A 20205-nucleotide genomic window follows, 5' to 3' on the forward strand; every position below is an offset into this window, starting at 1 on the left:
TAGAGGTTTCCGACCGGGAGACGCATGCACATCCGGAATTTGGAGACAGGGCCGATGGATTCGGGGTCTATGCTAAAACAGATGGACAGGTATCGTATCAAATAAAGACTTATGAATGGACAGTGAGCAAGCACCTTGATCACCTCCGGAGCAGGGTGCCAGTGTTCGGACATACTCCAGCAGGAGAACAATCATCCGACCTCATCAGCTTGGCACATGGGAACTTGGGGGTGTCGCCCGCTGGGGGCCCTGACACTGAGATGCGAGAGGTGATGGACGCAGATTCCGTGATGGAGACCCAGGCGTCCAAGGTTTTAGATGAGGGTTTCACCAGGGTCACTGACGGAACCCCCCCCCCCCACCCCCCCTCACAATCGCAGGAGGTGCAACCACGAGTAAAGGAGAGAAGGCAACCTCCTCCATTCCCTACAACCGAATGACTTACGGACTTTAGTGGGAAAGGATGTTCTAACCCCATGAGACCCATGTGGACTACCCGATTGAGTACAAGCTCCCTCACTGACGGGTGAAGTTCCATCAGTGGGCTCGTTAATTACAAGAGTTAAATGCCGGCCCTGGTCGGAGCCAGTATCTCAGAATGGTCCCGGCTGGGAGTTAGACTGTTGCTTTGTATATACATTTTCTAACTGTGTGTAGGAAGGACTGTGCGGTGGTCACTTCTCCTGAAGCTGCCCAAACAGCAACTCGGCAGCACGGTAGCATAGTGGTTAGCACAATTGCTTCACAGCTCCAGGGTCCCAGGTTCGATTCCTAGCTGGATCACTGTCTGTGCGGAGTCTGCACGTTCTCCCCGTGTGTTCATGGGTTTCCTCCGGGTGCTCCGGTTTCCTCCCACAGTCCAAAGATGTGCAGGTTAGGTGGATTGGCCATGCTAAATTGCCCTGAGTGTCCAAAATTGCCCTTAGTGTTGGTTGAGTGGGATTACTGGGTTATGGGGATAGGGTGGTGTGGGCTTTGGTAGGGTGCTCTTTCCAAGAACCGGTGCAGACTCGATGGGACGAATGGCCTCCTTCTGCACTGTAAATTCTATGATCTTGGAAACTCCATATTTCCCTTCAAACAACATGAAACAGCCATTCACTCTGTCGTCAGCAAATCATTTTGTCCGTGTTGCTGCTGCCTGTTTTAAACCTTCTCTTCCAATTTTTGCACACGTCTGTTGGTTTACTCAGCACTCCCTGTCTTTGATTAAACACTCTCACAAACAGAAAGATTATAAGTCAAACTTTTCATCAAAGAACTCAATCAGGTTAAAAATCCCTGAATAAACTCCACCTCGCTGAATCAAAACAAATCAGTAAACAGCAACCAGAGCAGCAGTTTTCACAGGAACAATCCTCACTGGACTCTCCCCCAAGGACAGCCTGTGTTTATTTGCCTCACCCTTCAGCTGCCTCTTGTCCACCGTCTCCATGGCAACAAGGACGCTTGCCCATTACCTTTTCCTCTTGCGCAGGCATCAAACGGAAAAGCAATCAGACTGCAGAGAGGGTGGCTCCTTTACAAATATGGCGAATATATACAGAAATCCCGCTGTTTACCAACATGGTGCACAGAGAAAGCACGCTCCTTTACGAACATGGTGCTCAGGGCTCCTGACCAATCTAGTGTCGCATCACCCGTGACATCAGGGGCCTTCCTGAACGGGACGGAAGTACTGATCCACACGTGTGGAACTGAAGTGGAGAGAAAGCAGCAGAAAGAGTGAGTAGCCAATATAGATTTACAAATCCACAGAGTGAGTAACTAATAATATAGATTTACAAATCCACAGAGTGAGTAACTAATAATTTAGCTTTTCAAATTCACAGACTGAGTAACTAATCATGTGGATTTATAAATCCGCAGAGTAATTAATGATATAGCTTTATAAATACATCGGGCGAGTAACTAATAATATAGATTTACAAATCCACGAGTGAGTAACTAATAATATAGTCAGGAAGGAGCTGTGCTCCGAAAGCTAGTGATTCAAAACAAACCTGTTGGACTGTAACCTGGTGTTGTAAGACTTCTTACTGTACAAATACATAGGATGAGTAACCGATAATATAAGATTTATAAACCTGAAGTGAGTAACTGATAATATGGACTTATAAATCCACACAGTGAGAAACTGATATGATAGATTTATGTATCCACAGAGTGAGTAACTGATAATATAGGTTTAAAAATCCAGACTTATAACTGTACTTCCAGAAGGCATTTGATATGGTGGCACAGTAGTTAGCACAGCTGCCTAGCAGCGCCAGGGACCCAGGTTCAATTCCGGCTTTGGGTGACTGTATGGAGTTTGCATTTTCTCCCTGTGTCTGCGTGGGTTTCCTCCAGATGCTCCAGTTTCTTCCCACATTCCAAAGATGTGCAGGTTTGGTGGATTGGCCGTCCTAATTGTCCCTTAGTCTCCAAAGATGTGCAAGTTAGGTGGGGTTACGGGTGCTCTTTCAATGGGTCGGTAAGAACAAACAAAGAACAAAGAAATGTACAGCACAGGAACAGGCCCTTCGGCCCTCCAAGCCCGTGCCGACCATACTGCCCGACTAAACTACAATCTTCTACACTTCCTGGGTCCGTATCCTTCTATTCCCATCCTATTCATATATTTGTCAAGATGCCCCTTAAATGTCCCTATCGTCCCTGCTTCCACTACCTCCTCCGGTAGTGAGTTCCAGGCACCCACTACCCTCTGCGTAAAAAACTTGCCTCGTACATCTACTCTAAACTTTGCCCCTCTCACCTTAAACCTATGCCCCCTAGTAATTGACCCCTCTACCCTGGGGAAAAGCCTCTGACTATCCACTCTGTCTATGCCCCTCATAATTTTGTATACCTCTATCAGGTCGCCCCTCAACCTCCTTCGTTCCAGTGAGAACAAACCGAGTTTATTCAATCGCTCCTCATAGCTTATGCCCTCCATACCAGGCAACATTCTGGTAAATCTCTTCTGCACCCTCTCTAAAGCCTCCACATCCTTCTGGTAGTGTGGCGACCAGAATTGAACACTATACTCCAAGTGTGGCCTAACTAAGGTTCTATACAGCTGCAACATGACTTGCCAATTCTTATACTCAATGCCCCGGCCAATGAAGGCAAGCATGCCGTATGCCTTCTTGGTGGATTGGCACCAGTACACCAGTATTGGATACAGTACTGATGCCATGGGCTGCATCTGTACAAAACCCTGGTTAGACCCCACTTGGAGTACTGGCAGCAGATCTGGACGCACATCTAAGGAAGGATATTCTAGCCTTAGAGGGAGTGTAATGTAGGTTTACAAGAATGATACCTTGTCTTCAGGGGTTAAGTTATGAGGAGAGTCCTCAACATACTGCCAAGTGAGGTGGTTGAGGCAGATACGTTAGCAACCTTTAAGACTTATCTGGATAGGCAAATGATAGAAGGATACAGGCGGTTGGTTGAGATAGGACACGTGATCTGCGCAGTTTTGGAGGGCCTGTTCCTATGCTGTATTCTTTGTTGTTTGACTCTCCCTCGGACTGATATGTTCCCTGTAAGGACTATTCACAACGCCCATGTATTTGCTTTGTTTGGCCCCTTGTTCCGCACTAACCAATCACTGTTTGTCGATGTACCATTTGTTAATGTACATTGTCAATTATTCTTTTTTTGTGTACTATGTATGTACTGTGTACGTTCCCTTGGCTGCAGAAAAATACTTTTCACTGTACTTTGGTATACGTGACAATAAATCAAATCAAAGATTGTGCAAATTAGACCTGTTTTCTTTAGAATTTAGAAAGTTATGATCCAAGTCTGCAAGATATTAACAGCGTAGATAAAGACAGGGTAGATAAACATAAACTGTGTGCACTGATTAGAGATTCTAGAACTCGGGGGTATAGCCATACCATTCAGGAGAGATGATTGGAAGCACTTTGACACATAAAAGGTGGTAGAGGTTTGGAACTCTATTCCACAAATGGCAATTGAAGCTGGATCAGTTGTTAATTTTAAATCTGAGGTAGCTAAATTTTTGTTATGTAAAGTACTAAGAGATATGGGTCAATTTTCATATGGAGGTAGGCTACAGATCAGCCCTGATCTCACTGAATGGCGGGACAGGCTCGAGTGGCTGAATGGACTACCGTTCTTACGCTACTACAACCTAATACCCCCTTGCTTATCATAAATCTATCTGCTTGTGCCTGAACAATTTGGATGGGGCAGTTTTTGTACAGTGTGTGCAGGAGGGTTTCCTGACACAATATGTGGCTAGGCCGACAAGAGGGGGAGAGGGGGGGGGGGGAGGGGGGGGGGGGGGTAATGAACCGGGCCAAGTGTTAGATTTGTTTGTGGGAGAGCACTTTGGAGATAGTGACCACAATTCAGTGTCTTTCACTATTGCGATGGAGAGGGATAGGGCCATACGGCAGGGCAAGGTTTATAATTGGGGGAGGGGGTAATTATGATGCGATTAGGCAAGAATTAGGGAGCATAAGATGGGAACAGAAACTATCAGGGAAAGGCACAAATGAAAAGTGGAGCTTGTTCAAGGAACAAATACTTGATAGGCATGGAGGAAATGGCCGTGTGAGGGAACCATGGTTCACAAAAGAGGTTGAATGTCTTGTCAAGAAGAAAAAGGAAGTGTATGTAAGGATGAGAAAACAAGGTTCAGTAGGGTCGCTTGAGGGTTACAAGGTAGCAAAGAATTAGCTGAAGAAAGGGCTTAGGAGAGCTAGGAGGGGTCATGAGAAGTCCTTGGCGGGTCGAATCAAGGAAACCCCCAAGGCTTTTTACTCTTATGTGAGAAATAAAAGAATGACCAGGGTGAGGGTAGGTGAAGGACAGTAGTGGGAACTTGTGCATGAGTCAGAAGAAATAGGAGAGGTGTTGAATAAATACTTTTCTTCAGTGTTCACAAAGGAGAGGGGCCATGTTTTTGAGGATGAGAGTGCGATTCAGGCGGGTAGCAATTTTGAAAAACCTGAGTGTCGACAAGTCCCCTGGGCCAGATTGGATTGGATTGGATTTGTTTATTGTCACGTGTACCGAGGTACAGTGAAAAGTATTTTTCTGCGAGCAGCTCAACAGATCATTAAGTACATGAGAAGAAAAGGGAATAAAAGAAAATACATAATAGGGCAACACAACATATACAATGTAATTACATAAGCACTGGCATCGGATGAAGCAAACAGGGTGTAGTGTTAATGAAATCAGTCCATAAGAGGGTCATTTAGGAGTCTGGTGACAGTGGGGAAGAAGCTGTTTTTGAGTCTGTTCGTGCGTGTTTTCAGACTTCTGTATCTCCTGCCCGATGGAAGAAGTTGCAAGAGTGAGTAAGCCGGGTGGGAGGGATCTTTGATTATACTGCCCGCATTCCCCAGGCAGCGGGAGGTGTAGATGGAGTCAATGGATGGGAGGCAGGTTCGTGTGATGGACTGGGCGGTGTTCACGACTCTCTGAAGTTTCTTGCGGTCCTGGGCCGAGCAGTTGCCATACCAGGCTGTGATGCAGCCTGATAGGATGCTTTCTATGGTGCATCTGTAAAAGTTGGTAAGAGTCAATGTGGACATGCCGAATTTCCTTACTTTCCTGAGGAAGTATAGGTGCTGTTGTGCTTTCTTGGTGGTAGCGTCGACGTGGGTGGACCAGGACAGATTTTCTGAGATGTGCACCCCTAGGATTTTGAAACTGCTAACCATCTCCACCTCGGCCCCGTTGATGCTGACAGGGGTATGTACAGTACTTTGCTTCCTGAAGTCAATTACCAGCTCTTTAGTTTTGCTGGCATTGAGGGAGAGATTGGTGTCGCTACACCACTCCACTGGATTCTCTATCTCCCTCCTGTATTCGGACTCATCGTTGTTCGAGATACGGCCCATTATGGTCGTATCGTCAGCAAACTTGTAGATGGAGTTGGAACCAAGTTTTGCCACGCAGTCGTGTGTGTGTACAGGGAGTAGAGTAGGGGGCTAAGTACGCAGTCTTGCGGGGCGCCGGTGTTGAGGACTATTGTGGAGGAGTTGTTCATTCTTACTGATTGTGGTCTGTTGGTCAGAAAATCGAGGATCCAGTTGCAGAGTGGGAGCCAAGTCCTAGGTTTTGGAGCTTTGATATGAGCTTGGCTGGGATTACGGTGTTGAAGGCGGAGCTGTAGTCAATAAATAGGAGTCTAATGTAGGAGTCCTTGTTTTCGAGATGCTCTAGGGATGAGTGTAGGGCCAGGGAAATGGTGTCTGATGTGGACCGGTTGCAGCGGTATGCAAATTGCAGTGGATCAAGGCATTCTGGGAGTATGGAGGTGATGCGTTTCATGGTCAACCTCTCGAAGCACTTCATTACGACTGAAGTCAGGGCCACTGGTCGGTAGTCATTGAGGCACGTTGCCTGGTTCTTCTTTGGTATGATGGTGGTCTTCTTGAAGCAGGTGGGGACGTCGGAGTGGAGTAGGGACAGGTTAAAGATGTCCGTGAATACCTCTGCCAGCTGGTCCGCGCAGGCTCTGAGTGCACGACCAGGGATCCCGTCTGGGCCCGTCGCCTTCCGAGGGTTCACTTTCAGGAAGGCCAATCTGACTTCGGGAGCTGTGATGGTGGGTATGGGTGAATTATGGGCTGCTGGGGCACTCGCCAGCGGATTGTTGATTCATGAACGAGGAACCATCCTTCCGCATCTCAGAGCTCCACAATCTCTCAGCGCGGGTCAAAAACGACCACCTAAGTATTCTCATCCCAGTAGCCCAAACCCCACCTAACCTTTAAGACACTGAAGGGCAATTTTAGCAGGGCCAATATACTTAACCAGCACATCTTTGGACTCTGGGAGGAAACCTCGGAGGAAACCCACACAGAAATGGGGAGAACGTACAAACTCTACACAGACAGAAGAAAATGGAAAGAAAGACCAGAACTACCAGATAACAACAGTTCAGAACCCAACCCAGGCCCCAAAACTCCCCGGTGCCCATGCAGTACCCACCAACCAGAGGGGAATAAGCTGCTCAATCAAGAAGAGGGCATCCCTCACCACCATGTCGAAATCTTTAACATCCGAGTAAGACTTTTAGACTGAAAGAAGCATAACAGATAACAACACAGTTAAAGTTTAAACTATTTTACTTGCCACAAGGAGAGAGGCCGCTGGAATCAAGGATCGCAGCAGGCACACTCTGAGTAACATGAGGGACGTAGAGATCTTTATACACAAAAGAACCCCACCCTCCCCACAGGTGATACATTGATAATTGATGAGCCTTTCAGTTGGCTTACACAGAGACAAGGTTACCATTCCGATACAAGGGCGGGGGGGTGGGGCGGCGGTGATCAGATGGCGTCAATGTCTACTACAATAATTCTCCAGAGATGAATATACATTATACAAAGGCCGTGCTAATCGATTGACGTCACAGGCTCCGATGGTACTGTTTAAACAATGGTGTGTGTGTGTCACCATACAAACTGATTTGATCTCGTCAGGAAATTGATTAAACTCGAGACAATTTAATCACGTTACAGGGGGCCGCCTGTCTGCTAACTGAATTAATGAGGTACAAAAAGCAATTTAAAATGAGACTCTTTAAGACTTTTATGTCATGTATCCCATGATGCTTCAGACGGTCATGTTTGGGTTTCCACATTCCCTCCTTTTGTCATATTTATGACAACATTATTCTGGTATCATCCTTTTCAGTTCAGTTAGGGACGGGTCTTCTGGGGGTATTTCAGCAGTTAGGGTCATTATGGTGGGCAGGGGATCTATGCTCTTGGTTGCCATGTGGCAGCCACCCTTTATGGCGATTCCAAGGAAGCAGATGCAAACGCCTAGCCCTACTATTAGGGTAATGCCTTGCAATATGGGCTTCCCCAGGTCTCCTAACCAATCTTCCAGCCAATTGTCGCAACCTCCCTGTGGTGACCCATCATGTAATTTGGCTGCCTCCTTTCTGATGTGGGCAGCTAGGTTTGTAATATTTTCTGAGATGTCTGGTATATATGTGCAGGATTCTGACTCTATTGGGGCGCAAGTTTCTCTTTTTTCTGCTAGCAGGAAATCTAAGGCCATCCTATTTTGTAGGGCAATCGTTCGTGTGGCAACCATTTCAGCCGTGGTTTCGTCCAATGCCCCTGCAGTGCTATTTGCTATCGCCTCTAAAGCTGCTGCCAAGTTTATTGATTCCTGGACTAGTTTTCCTGCTCCATATGGTGGAAACAAAATGGCAAAGAAACGCTCTGTTTCTGTGATGGCTCTCCTGCCTCGGGAATGCGCAAGTTTTCTTGGAAGTGAGGGTGAGTGATGGATATAGGGCACCACGAATCCTAGATAACATGATCCTGACCAGTTGACAGGTAACCAGGGGTAGGCCCTGTACCCGCAGATAAACTATGTCCCATTATATGACGTATAGTGGACTATGCCTTCTACTTGTAGGCTAACAGTAAAGTTACCTTTCCCTGCCATGTTCTTAAGTCCTTTAAGGAGTGACGAGTAGGAGCTCTGGGAGACGTTGAAAGAGCGTGTGCAGGAACTATTACCTACTTCTTCCCCACCAGCCATACCCCTGTATTGGCATATGCTGCCCTTGGAGGCCCCTTGCCCAGTGATATTAGTCAGGAGGAGGACGGGTGGCTTATGGGATGTGTTGTACTTGGGCTGACAACAGCCTGAAAAGGCTGCCATCAAGTACCCTGCAGACCTCCAGGTCATCAAGTCCCCCTCCCCTCACTGTCGGTACTGTAGCCATCCCCATTTGTAGAGGCCGCTTTCCTTGGCCCCTTTCTGCGGGAGCCATTTTGGAATAGGTACCACTCCATAGTTTGTGAGGTGCTTAAAGGGGTCTTAGTGGTAGTCTCCCTTTACTGTGTATGGGCACATGGGAACAGACCCAACAGTTAGATAGGTTGGCTCCTCTTGCATATACATATGACATGTGAAGGAAAGTGTTCATATGTGGTCCAGTAATTGTCCCAGTTAGTCTCAATGGGCAGAAAATTGCCAGCATTGTCAATCCTGTCCCCCAGTTTCCGGGTCGGGGGCTCTTTTTCAGTGCGATGCCTATATCCGTGTCGGTCACTTCTTTTTAAAAAAATATAATTTTTATTAAAGGTTTTCATAAAATATCAATAACAAAATGAGAAAGAAAAAAGAACCCAACAGGGTTAAGTACAAAACACAATCTAAAAAAGCAACCCCCCCAAACCCCCCCCCCCCCCCCCCCGAACCTAAATAGTAAATTAACATTAACACCCCGACTTAAGACAACAGGTGTATACCTACTCCTTGCAGGTCAGCTGGGAGCGGGAGAGAGAGAGAGCCGGGACATTGAAAACAGCGCGGGAGATTTAAAAAGCGCGGGAGCTGCGAGTCTGAGCGGAGAGTTTAAAAGTTTGCAGCCTGGGAGAGGTAAGTACTGTTTAACAACCTCCTTACCTTACAGGTCAGCTGTTGGTTTCGGCAGATCAGTTTCGGGAGCAGGCCTATTGGCTGACTGTAAATCAGGAAGGATACAAAAGGTGTGGCTGAAGTGCCTTTAGAAACTGAGTGCTGGAAGCAAACAGAGTGTATCTGAGTTTGGGTAAGGCTGAATTCGGGTAAGAGGTGAGTGAGAGCTGTGTTTTTTGGAGTTTGGTGTTTGGGGTTGAGTTTCCAAAAAAAAAAAATCAAATTAATTAACTAGTTAAGGGAATTTGGTGCTCATCTTAAGGAGGTGCAGAGAAGCAGACCTGTGAGGGAGTCTCGGGAGCAATTACATCACAGCCAGCAGGTAAGTGATTGGCTTGTGACTGGTAAGTGATTTTTCTCTCTTTGACTTTCTCTTAGCTGTGTAGTGTAGTTCAAATTTAACTTCAGGTTTAAGTCATGGCAGGAGAGCTCAGACCCGTGTCATGCTCCTCTTGTGAGATGTGGCAAGTCAGGGACCCTTCTGGTGTCCCTGACTCCTTCATCTGCAAGAAGTGTGTCCAACTGCAGCTCCTGTTAGACTGCTTGACGGCTCTGGAGCTGCGGATGGATTCACTTTGGAGCATCCGCGATGCTGAGGAAGTTGTGGATAGCACATTCAGTGAGTTGGTCACACCGCAGATTAAAATTACTGAGGCAGATAGGGAATGGGTGACCAACAGACAGAGGAAGAGTAGGAAGGCAGTGCAGGGATCTCCTGCGGTCATCTCCCTCCAAAACAGATTTACCGTTTTGGAAACTGTTGGGGGAGATGGCTCACCAGGGGAAGGTGGCAGCAGCCAGGTTCATGGCACCGTGGCTGGCTCTGCTGCACAGAAGGGCGGGAAAAAGAGTGGCAGAGCTATAGTGATAGGGGATTCAATTGTAAGGGGAATAGACAGGCGTTTCTGCGGACGCAAATCAGAATCCAGGTTGGTATGTTGCCTCCCTGGTGCAAGGGTCAAGGATGTCTCGGAGCGGCTGCAGGGCATTCTGGAGGGGGAGGGTGAACAGCCAGCTGTCGTGGTGCATATAGGCACCAACGATTATAGGTAAAAAAATGGGATGAGGTCCTACAAGCTGAATTTAGGGAGTTAGGAGTGTAGATCTCCAAATTTCTTTCTCTGTCAGTCTGGCCTCAATAAAAGTTGAGACGGATTCGCACGTAAACAGAAGTTATTTATTTAGCTTGCAAGCTTGAATCATCTTACAGAAACGTAAAAGACATCCAGCCTCTTACATCCCAGAAAACGACTGAACTAAAAGACAAAGGGATCTCTGCAAAATCAATTCAAATGGTATCTAGTTTCACATACTCGACGGACATAGGTCAGCCTATGTCCCTCCTGACCTGTTCGATCTATTCTGATTGGCTCACTTCCAATCCCTTTCTCTGGCCCCTATCAATGCAGCATTACTCTCATAGACACACCTCTTCCTGCTTTTTCCATGCGGTCTCAAATTCCTTTGTCCCTAACTGCAAGAATCAAAGTGGCTTATTTCTACATTACATTAACTAGTAACTCTAAAGTAACTATTTTATATCACATTCGTCAGGAGTTAAACTAAAAAGTAGGACCTCAAAGGTAGTAATCTCAGGATTGCTACCAGTGCCACGTGATAGTCAGAGTCGGAATGACAGGATAGCTAGGATGAATACATGGCTTGAGAGATGGTGCAAGAGGGAGGGTTTAAAATTCCTGGGACATTGGGACCGGTTCTGGGGGAGGTGGGACCTGTACAAATCGGACGGTCTGCATCTGGGTGGGACCGGAACCAATGTTCTCGGGGGTGTGTTTGCTAGTGCAGTTGGGGAGGGTTTAAACTAATGTGGCAGGGGGATGGGAACCGATGTAGGAAGTCAGTGGGGACAGAAACAAAAGGCAGGAAGGGAGAGTGTGTAAAGCATGACCAGAGAAAGCAAGGAAAGTCTACGTTAAACTGCATTTATTTCAATGCAAGGGGCCTGACGGGCAAAGCGGATGAACTCAGGGCATGGATGGGCACATGGGACTGGGATATTATAGCTATGACTGAAACATGGCTAAGGGAGGGGCAGGACTGGCAGCTCAATGTTCCGGGGTACAGATGCTATAGTCGATTTCAGCGGGAGCGGAGCAGGTTAGTCAATTTCAGCGGGAGCAGTGCGCAAGTAATTTCTGGGAGGTAAGTTTCTCCTTTAAAAACACTTGTCTTTGCAGGAGCAGGCCAGTCGATTTCAGCGGGAGCGGAGCAGGTTAGTCAATTTCAGCGGGAGCAGTGCGCAAGTGATTTCTGGGAGGTAAGTTTCTCCTTTAAAAACACTTGTCTTTGCAGGAGCAGGCCAGTCGATTTCAGCGGGAGCGGTGCGTTAGTGATTTCTGGGAGACCTTCACAGGAGCAGGCTAGTCAATTTCAGCGGTAAACTCTTGTCTGGTCCTGTTTTCGGTCCCTCTTTGCTGTTTTAAAATTTTTTTAGTGTTTAAGGCGGGAACAGGAAGTTTGACCCGTGGACTTCTGGGAAGACCCTCACCAATAAATTCTGGTGGAGAGGAAACCCGAGACACTACACGTGTAGTGTCTCCCACCCGCCCTCCTCCTCTAACCTAATAATAAAACCCATTGGTGTGAGGTAAGTACCATATTTTATTATTATTATTATTATTATTTAAAAAAAAATTTAATTTAGTTGTTAGCCAGATCTTGGTAGAAAGTTAGAGGGATGGCAGGGAAGGGAGTGCAATGTTCCTCCTGCAAGATGTTTGAGGTGAGGGATGCCGTTAGTGTCCCTGCTGATTTTACCTGCAGGAAGTGCTGCCATCTCCAGCTCCTCCAAGACCGAGTTAGGAAACTGGAGCTGGAGTTGGAAGAACTACGGATCATTCGGGAGGCAGAGGGGGTCATAGATAGCAGCTTCAGGGAATTAGTTACACCAAAGATTGGAGATAGATGGGTAACTGTAAGAGGGACTGGGAAGAAGCAGTCAGTGCAGGGATCCCCTGCGGTCGTTCCCCTGAGAAACAAGTATACCGCTTTGGATACTTGTGGGGGGGGGGACGGGACTTACCAGGGGTAAGCCATGGGGTACGGGCATCTGGCACGGAGTCTGTCCCTGTTGCTCAGAAGGGAAGGGGGGAGAGGAGCAGAGCATTAGTAATTGGGGACTCGATAGTCAGGGGCACAGATAGGAGATTTTGTGGGAGCGTGAGAGACTCACGTTTGGTATGTTGCCTCCCAGGTGCAAGGGTACGTGATGTCTCGGATCGTGTTTTCCGGCTCCTTGGGGGGAGTGGGAGCAGCCCCAAGTCGTGGTGCACATTGGCACTAACGACATAGGTAGGAAAGGGGACCAGGATGTCAGGCAGGCTTTCAGGGAGCTAGGATGGAAGCTCAGAACTAGAACAAACAGAGTTGTTATCTCTGGGTTGTTGCCCGTGCCACGTGATAGTGAGATTAGGAATAGGGAGAGAGAGCAATTAAACACGTGGCTACAGGGATGGTGCAGGTGGGAGGGATTCAGATTTCTGGATAACTGGGGATCTTTCTGGGGAAGGTGGGACCTCTACAGCCAGGATGGTCTACATCTGAACCTGAGGGGCACAAATATCCTGGGGGGGAGATTTGTTAGTGCTCTTTGGGGTGGTTTAAACTAATGCAGCAGGGGCATGGGAACCTGGATTGTAGTTTTAGGGTAAGGGAGAATGAGAGTATAGAGGTCAGGAGCACAGATTTGACATCGCAGGAGGGGGCCAGGTGGTTTGAAGTGTGTCTACTTCAATGCCAGGAGTATACGAAATAAGGTAGGGGAACTGGCAGCATGGGTTGGTACCTCGGACTTCGATGTTGTGGCCATTTCGGAGACATGGATAGAGCAGGGACAGGAATGGATGTTGCAGGTTCTGGGGTTTAGGTGTTTTAGTAAGCTCAGAGAAGGAGGCAAAAGAGGGGGAGGTGTGGCGCTGCTAGTCAAGAGCAGTATTACGGTGGCAGAGAGGATGCTAGATGGGGACTCATCTTCCGAGGTAGTATGGGCTGAGGTTAGAAACATGAAAGGAGAGGTCACCCTGTTGGGAGTCTTCTATAGGCCTCCAAATAGTTCTAGGGATGTAGAGGAAAGGATGGCGAGGATGATCCTGGATAAGAGCGAAAGTAACAGGGTAGTTATTATGGGAGACTTTAACTTTCCAAATATTGACTGGAAAAGATATAGTTCGAGTACATTAGATGGGTCGTTTTTTGTACAGTGTGTGCAGGAGGGTTTCCTGACACAATATGTTGACAGACCAACAAGAGGCGAGGCCACGTTGGATTTGGTTTTGGGTAATGAACCAGGCCAGGTGTTGGATTTGGAGGTAGGAGAGCACTTTGGGGACAGTGACCACAATTCGGTGACGTTTACGTTAATGATGGAAAGGGATAAGTATACACCGCAGGGCAAGAGTTATAGCTGGGGGAAGGGCAATTATGCCATTAGATGCCATTAGACGTGACTTGGGGGGGATAAGGTGGAGAAGTAGGCTGCAAGTGTTGGGCACACTGGATAAGTGGAGCTTGTTCAAGGATCAGCTACTGCGTGTTCTTGATAAGTACGTACCGGTCAGGCAGGGAGGAAGGCGTAGAGCGAGGGAACCGTGGTTTACCAAAGAAGTGGAATCTCTTGTTAAGAGGAAGAAGGAGGCCTATGTGAAGATGAGGTGTGAAGTTTCAGTTGGGGCGATGGATAGTTCCAAAGTAGCGAGGAAGGATCTAAAGAGAGAGCTAAGACGAGCAAGGAGGGGACATGAGAGGTATTTGGCAGGTAGGATCAAGAAAAACCCAAAAGCTTTCTATAGGTATGTCAGGAATAAGCGAATGACTAGGGAAAGAGTAGGACCATTCAAGGACAGGGATGGGAAGTTGTGTGTGGAGTCTGAAGAGATAGGCGAGATACTAAATGAATATTTTTCGTCAGTATTCACTCAGGAAAAAGATAATGTTGTGGAGGAGAATGCTGAGCCGCAGGCTAATAGAATAGATGGCATTGAGGTGCATAGGGAAGAGGTGTTGGCAATTCTGGACAGGCTGAAAATAGATAAGTCCCCGGGTCCTGATGGGATTTATCCTAGGATTCTCTGGGAGGCCAGGGAAGAGATTGCTGGACCTTTGGCTTTGATTTTTATGTCATCATTGGCTACAGGAATAGTGCCAGAGGACTGGAGGATAGCAAATGGGGTCCCTTTGTTCAAAAAGGGGAGCAGAGACAATCCCGGCAACTGTAGACCGGCGAGCCTCACGTCTGTAGTGGGTAAAGTCTTGGAGGGGATTATAAGAGACAAGATTTATAATCATCTAGATAGGAATAATATGATCAGGGATAGTCAGCATGGCTTTGTGAAGGGTAGGTCATGCCTCACAAACCTTATCGAGTTCTTTGAGAAGGTGACTGAACAGGTAGACGAGGGTAGAGCAGTTGATGTGGTGTATATGGATTTGATAAGCGTTTGATAAGGTTCCCCACGGTAGGCTATTGCAGAAAATACGGAGGCTGGTGATTGAGGGTGATTTAGAGATGTGGATCAGAAATTGGCTAGCTGAAAGAAGACAGAGGGTGGTGGTTGATGGGAAATGTTCAGAATGGAGTTCAGTTACAAGTGGAATACCACAAGGATCTGTTCTGGGGCCGTTGCTGTTTGTCATTTTTATCAATGACCTAGAGGAAGGCGCAGAAGGGTGGGTGAGTAAATTTGCAGACGATACTAAAGTCGGTGGTGTTGTCGATAGTGTGGAAGGAAGTAGCAGGTTACAGAGGGATATAGATAAGCTGCAGAGCTGGGCTGAGAGGTGGCAAATGGAGTTTAATGTAGAGAAGTGTGAGGTGATTCACTTTGGAAGGAATAACAGGAACGCGGAATATTTGGCTAATGGTAAAGTTCTTGGAAGTGTGGATGAGCAGAGGGATCTAGGTGTCCATGTACATAGATCCCTGAAAGTTGCCACCCAGGTTGATAGGGTTGTGAAGAAGGCCTATGGAGTGTTGGCCTTTATTGGTAGAGGGATTGAGTTCCAGAGTCAGGAGGTCATGTTGCAGCTGTACAGAACTCTGGTACGGTCGCATTTGGAGTATTGCGTACAGTTCTGGTCACCGCATTATAGGAAGGACGTGGAGGCTTTGGAGCGGGTGCAGAGGAGATTTACCAGGATGTTGCCTGGTATGGAGGGAAAATCTTATGAGGAAAGGCTGATGGACTTGAGGTTGTTTTCATTGGAGAGAAGAAGGTTAAGAGGAGACTTAATAGAGGCATACAAAATGATCAGGGTGTTAGATAGGGTGGACAGTGAGAGCCTTCTCCCGCGGATGGAAATGGCTGGCACGAGGGGACATAGCTTTAAACTGAGGGGTAATAGATATATAGGTCAGAGGTAGGTTCTTTACGCAAAGAGTAGTGAGACCGTGGGATGCCCTACCTGCTACAGTAGTGAACTCGCCAGCATTGAGGGCATTAAAAAATTTATTGGATAAACATATGGATGATAATGGCATAGTGTAGGTTAGATGGCTTTTGTTGGACTTCCGGGTGCGGCGATGACCAGCTGAGTCGCACGTTTCGGCAGCTCCCTGTGAAACGGACTTTTGGGCTCTTGATAGGAGCCCCAACGGCAATTTTGACGGCTAAAAACACTGTGCGGTAAACCAGAAGGGAATCCCCCCTGGATACGGATGGAAAAAGGAGGAGAGAGTGGCCAGATTGCAGTGGATCCTTTAGAACAGCGGCAAGGAAGGCAAGCAAAAACCAAGATGGCGTCGGAAGGTGGCAGTTTAACATGGGGCCCTGAACAACAAGAGTTCTTGAAATGCTGTGTGGAAGAGATAAAAAAGGAAATGAAGAAAGAGCTGTTGGCCCCGATACTACAGGCGATCGAAGGGCTAAAGGAGGAACAAAAGACCCAGGAGCGGGAGCTTCGGGTCGTGAAGGCAAAGGCAGCCGAGAATGAGGACGATATACAGGGCCTGGTGGTGAAGACGGAGACGCAGGAGGCACATCAGAAACGATGTGTGGAAAGGTTGGAGGCACTGGAGAACAACGCAAGGAGGAACAACCTGAGGATTCTTGGTCTTCCTGAAGGTGTGGAGGGAGCGGACGTCGGGGCATATGTGAGCACGATGCTGCACTCGTTAATGGGAGCGGAGGCCCCGGCGGGTCCGTTGGAGGTGGAGGGAGCATACCGAGTGATGGCGCGAGGACCGAGAGCAGGAGAAATTCCCAGAGCCATAGTGGTGAGATTCCTCCGTTTTAAGGATAGAGAAATGGTCCTTAGATGGGCGAAGAAAACTCGGAGCAGTAAATGGGAGAACGCGGTGATCCGCGTTTATCAAGACTGGAGTGCGGAGGTGGCGAGAAGGAGGGCGAGCTTTAATCGGGCCAAGGCGGTGCTTCATAAAAAGAAGATAAAATTTGGAATGCTGCAACCGGCAAGACTGTGGGTCACATCGAGGGAGGCACCACTACTTTGAGACGGCGGATGAAGCATGGACTTTTATTGTGGAAGAAAAACTGGAATGAGCGGGTTATTAAAAAGAACATTCGAACAAAGTGGTGGGGCGAATGTGGGGGGCAAAGAGGGGTTTTATGTACTAATCCTGCGATGTGGTAACTTTTCTCTCTCCCACAGGTGGTGATGGAGGGAGGAGGGGAGGTGGAGGAGATGGGGCGTTGGCCATTGGGGGCGGGGCCAAGGGAGAAGCGCGGGCTTGGTTCCCGCGCTATGATAATCATGGCGGGAATAGAGAAGCAGGAAGGAGGGGGCGTCGCACGGTGCGAGCCGAGGTCACGGGGGGAAGCCGAGGTCAGCCAGAGTTTGCTGACTTCTGGGAGCAACATGGGGGGAGTAATTACGCTAGCGGGGGATCTAGCGGGGGGGGTGGGAGGGGGGAATTACTGGGTTGCTGCTGCTGGGGAGAGGGGGGAGCTGGTATGGGAGAGGATGGGCGGGGGGGGCACCGCCTGGGGGAGATACAGCTGCGTGGGAACTGGGTGAGGAGCTGGAAAAAGGTGATGGCTAATCGACAAGGGGGGGGGGGGGGTAGGAAGCCCCCCAACTCGGCTGATCACGTGGAACGTGAGAGGGCTGAACGGGCCGATAAAGAGGGCACGGGTACTCGCACACCTTAAGAAACTTAAGGCAGATGTGGTTATGTTGCAGGAAATGCACCTGAAACTGATAGACCAGGTTAGGCTACGCAAAGGATGGGTGGGGCAGGTGTTCCATTCGGGGCTAGATGCGAAAAACAGGGGGGTGGCTATATTAGTGGGGAAGCGGGTAATGTTCGAGGCAAAGACTATAGTGGCGGATAACGGGGGCAGATACGTGATGGTGAGTGGCAAACTACAGGGGGAGACGGTGGTTTTGGTAAACGTATATGCCCCGAACTGGGATGATGCCAATTTTATGAGGCGGATGCTAGGACGCATTCCGGACCTAGAGATGGGAAAGCTGATAATGGGGGGAGATTTTAATACGGTGTTGGAACCAGGGCTGGATAGGTCGAAGTCCAGGACTGGAAGGAGGCCGGCAGCAGCCAAGGTACTTAAAGATTTTATGGAGCAGATGGGAGGTGTAGACCCGTGGAGATTTAGCAGACCTAGGAGTAAGGAGTTCTCGTTTTTCTCCTATGTCCATAAAGTCTACTCGCGAATAGACTTTTTTGTGCTGGGTAGCGCATTGATCCCGAAGGTGAGGGGAACGGAGTATACGGCTATAGCCATATCGGATCACGCTCCACACTGGGTGGACTTGGAGATAGGGGAGGAAACAGGAGGGCGCCCACCCTGGAGAATGGACATGGGACTAATGGCAGATGAGGGGGTGTGTCTAAGGGTGAGGGGGTGCATTGAAAAGTACTTGGAACTCAATGATAATGGGGAGGTCCAGGTGGGAGTGGTCTGGGAGGCGTTGAAGGCGGTGGTTAGAGGGGAGCTGATATCAATAAGGGCACATAAAGGGAAGCAGGAGAGTAAGGAACGGGAGCGGTTGCTGCAAGAACTTTTGAGGGTGGACAGACAATATGCGGAAGCACCGGAGGAGGGACTGTACAGGGAAAGGCAAAGGCTACATGTAGAATTTGACTTGCTGACTACAGGCACTGCAGAGGCACAATGGAGGAAGGCACAGGGTGTACAGTACGAATATGGGGAGAAGGCGAGCAGGTTGCTGGCACACCAATTGAGGAAAAGGGGAGCAGCGAGGGAAATAGGGGGAGTGAGGGATGAGGAAGGAGAGATGGAGCGGAGAGAGTGAATGGAGTGTTCAAGACATTTTATAAAAAATTATATGAAGCTCAACCCCCGGATGGGAGGGAGAGAATGATGGGCTTCTTGAATCGGCTGGAATTTCCCAAGGTGGAAGAGCAGGAAAGGGTGGGACTGGGAGCACAGATCGAGGTAGAAGAAGTGGTGAAAGGAATTAGGAGCATGCAGGCGGGAAAGGCCCCGGGACCGGATGGATTCCCAGTCGAATTCTATAGAAAATATGTGGACTTGCTCGCCCCGGTACTGTCGAGGACCTTTAATGAGGCAAAGGAAAGGGGACAACTGCCCCCGACTATGTCTGAAGCAACGATATCGCTTCTCTTCTCTTAAAGAAGGAAAAGGACCCGCTACAATGCGGGTCCTATAGACCTATTTCCCTCCTAAATGTAGATGCCAAGGTCCTGGCCAAGGTAATGGCAATGAGAATAGAGGAATGTGTCCCGGGGGTGGTCCACGAGGACCAAACTGGGTTTGTGAAGGGGAGACAGCTGAACACGAATATACGGAGGTTGTTAGGGGTAATGATGATGGCCCCACCAGAGGGAGAAACGGAGATAGTAGTGGCGATGGATGCCGAGAAAGCATTTGATAGAGTGGAGTGGGATTATTTGTGGGAGGTGTTGAGGAGATTTGGTTTTGGAGAGGGGTATGTTAGATGGGTGCAGCTGTTGTATAGGGCCCCAGTGGCGAGCGTGGTCACGAATGGACGGGGATCTGCATATTTTCAGCTCCATAGAGGGACAAGGCAGGGATGCCCTCTGTCCCCATTATTGTTTGCACTGGCGATTGAGCCCCTGGCGATAGCGTTGAGGGGTTCCAAGAAGTGGAGGGGAGTACTTGGGGGAGGAGAAGAGCACCGGGTATCTTTGTATGCGGACGATTTGCTACTATATGTGGCGGACCCGGCGGAGGGGATGCCAGAAATAATGCGGATACTTGGGGAGTTTGGGGATTTTTCAGGGTATAAATTGAACATGGGGAAAAGTGAGTTGTTTGTGGTGCATCCAGGGGAGCAGAGTAGAGAAATAGAGGACCTACCGCTGAGGAAGGTAACAAGGGACTTTCGTTACCTGGGGATCCAGATAGCTAAGAATTGGGGCACATTGCATAGGTTAAATTTAACGCGGTTGGTGGAACAGATGGAGGAGGATTTCAAGAGATGGGATATGGTATCCCTGACAATGGCAGGGAGGGTGCAGGCGGTTAAGATGGTGGTCCTCCCGAGATTCCTCTTTGTGTTTCAGTGCCTCCCGGTGGTGATCACGAAGGCTTTTTTTAAAAGGATTGAAAAGAGCATCATGGGTTTTGTGTGGGCCGGGAAGACCCCGAGAGTGGGGAAGGGATTCTTGCAGCGTAGCAGGGATAGGGGGGGCCTGGCACTACCGAGCCTAAGTGAGTATTATTGGGCCGCTAATATTTCAATGGTGAGTAAGTGGATGGGAGAGGAGGAGGGAGCGGCGTGGAAGAGATTAGCGAGGGCGTCCTGTAGGGGGACTAGCCTACAGGTTATGGTGAC

The 20205-nt window shown here is 48.5% G+C and overlaps 1 protein-coding gene across 2 annotated transcripts in view; it reads left to right on the forward strand.

The window, feature by feature from the left end:
• The first annotated feature begins 1629 nt into the window (after positions 1-1629).
• The window catches only part of pfas (phosphoribosylformylglycinamidine synthase), a 465594-nt gene continuing 447018 nt past the window's right edge, over positions 1630-20205 (forward strand). Inside the window, exon 1 of one of the 2 annotated variants that reach the window (XM_072471967.1) lies at positions 1630-1725. The gene's annotated coding sequence lies outside the window, so the exon portion shown is untranslated. The remainder of the gene's footprint in view (positions 1726-20205) is intronic. The other variant, XM_072471969.1, reaches the window with a different exon arrangement.

This window comes from Scyliorhinus torazame, chromosome 13 (genome assembly GCF_047496885.1).
Source record: "Scyliorhinus torazame isolate Kashiwa2021f chromosome 13, sScyTor2.1, whole genome shotgun sequence".
NCBI classification, from domain to species: domain Eukaryota; kingdom Metazoa; phylum Chordata; class Chondrichthyes; order Carcharhiniformes; family Scyliorhinidae; genus Scyliorhinus; species Scyliorhinus torazame.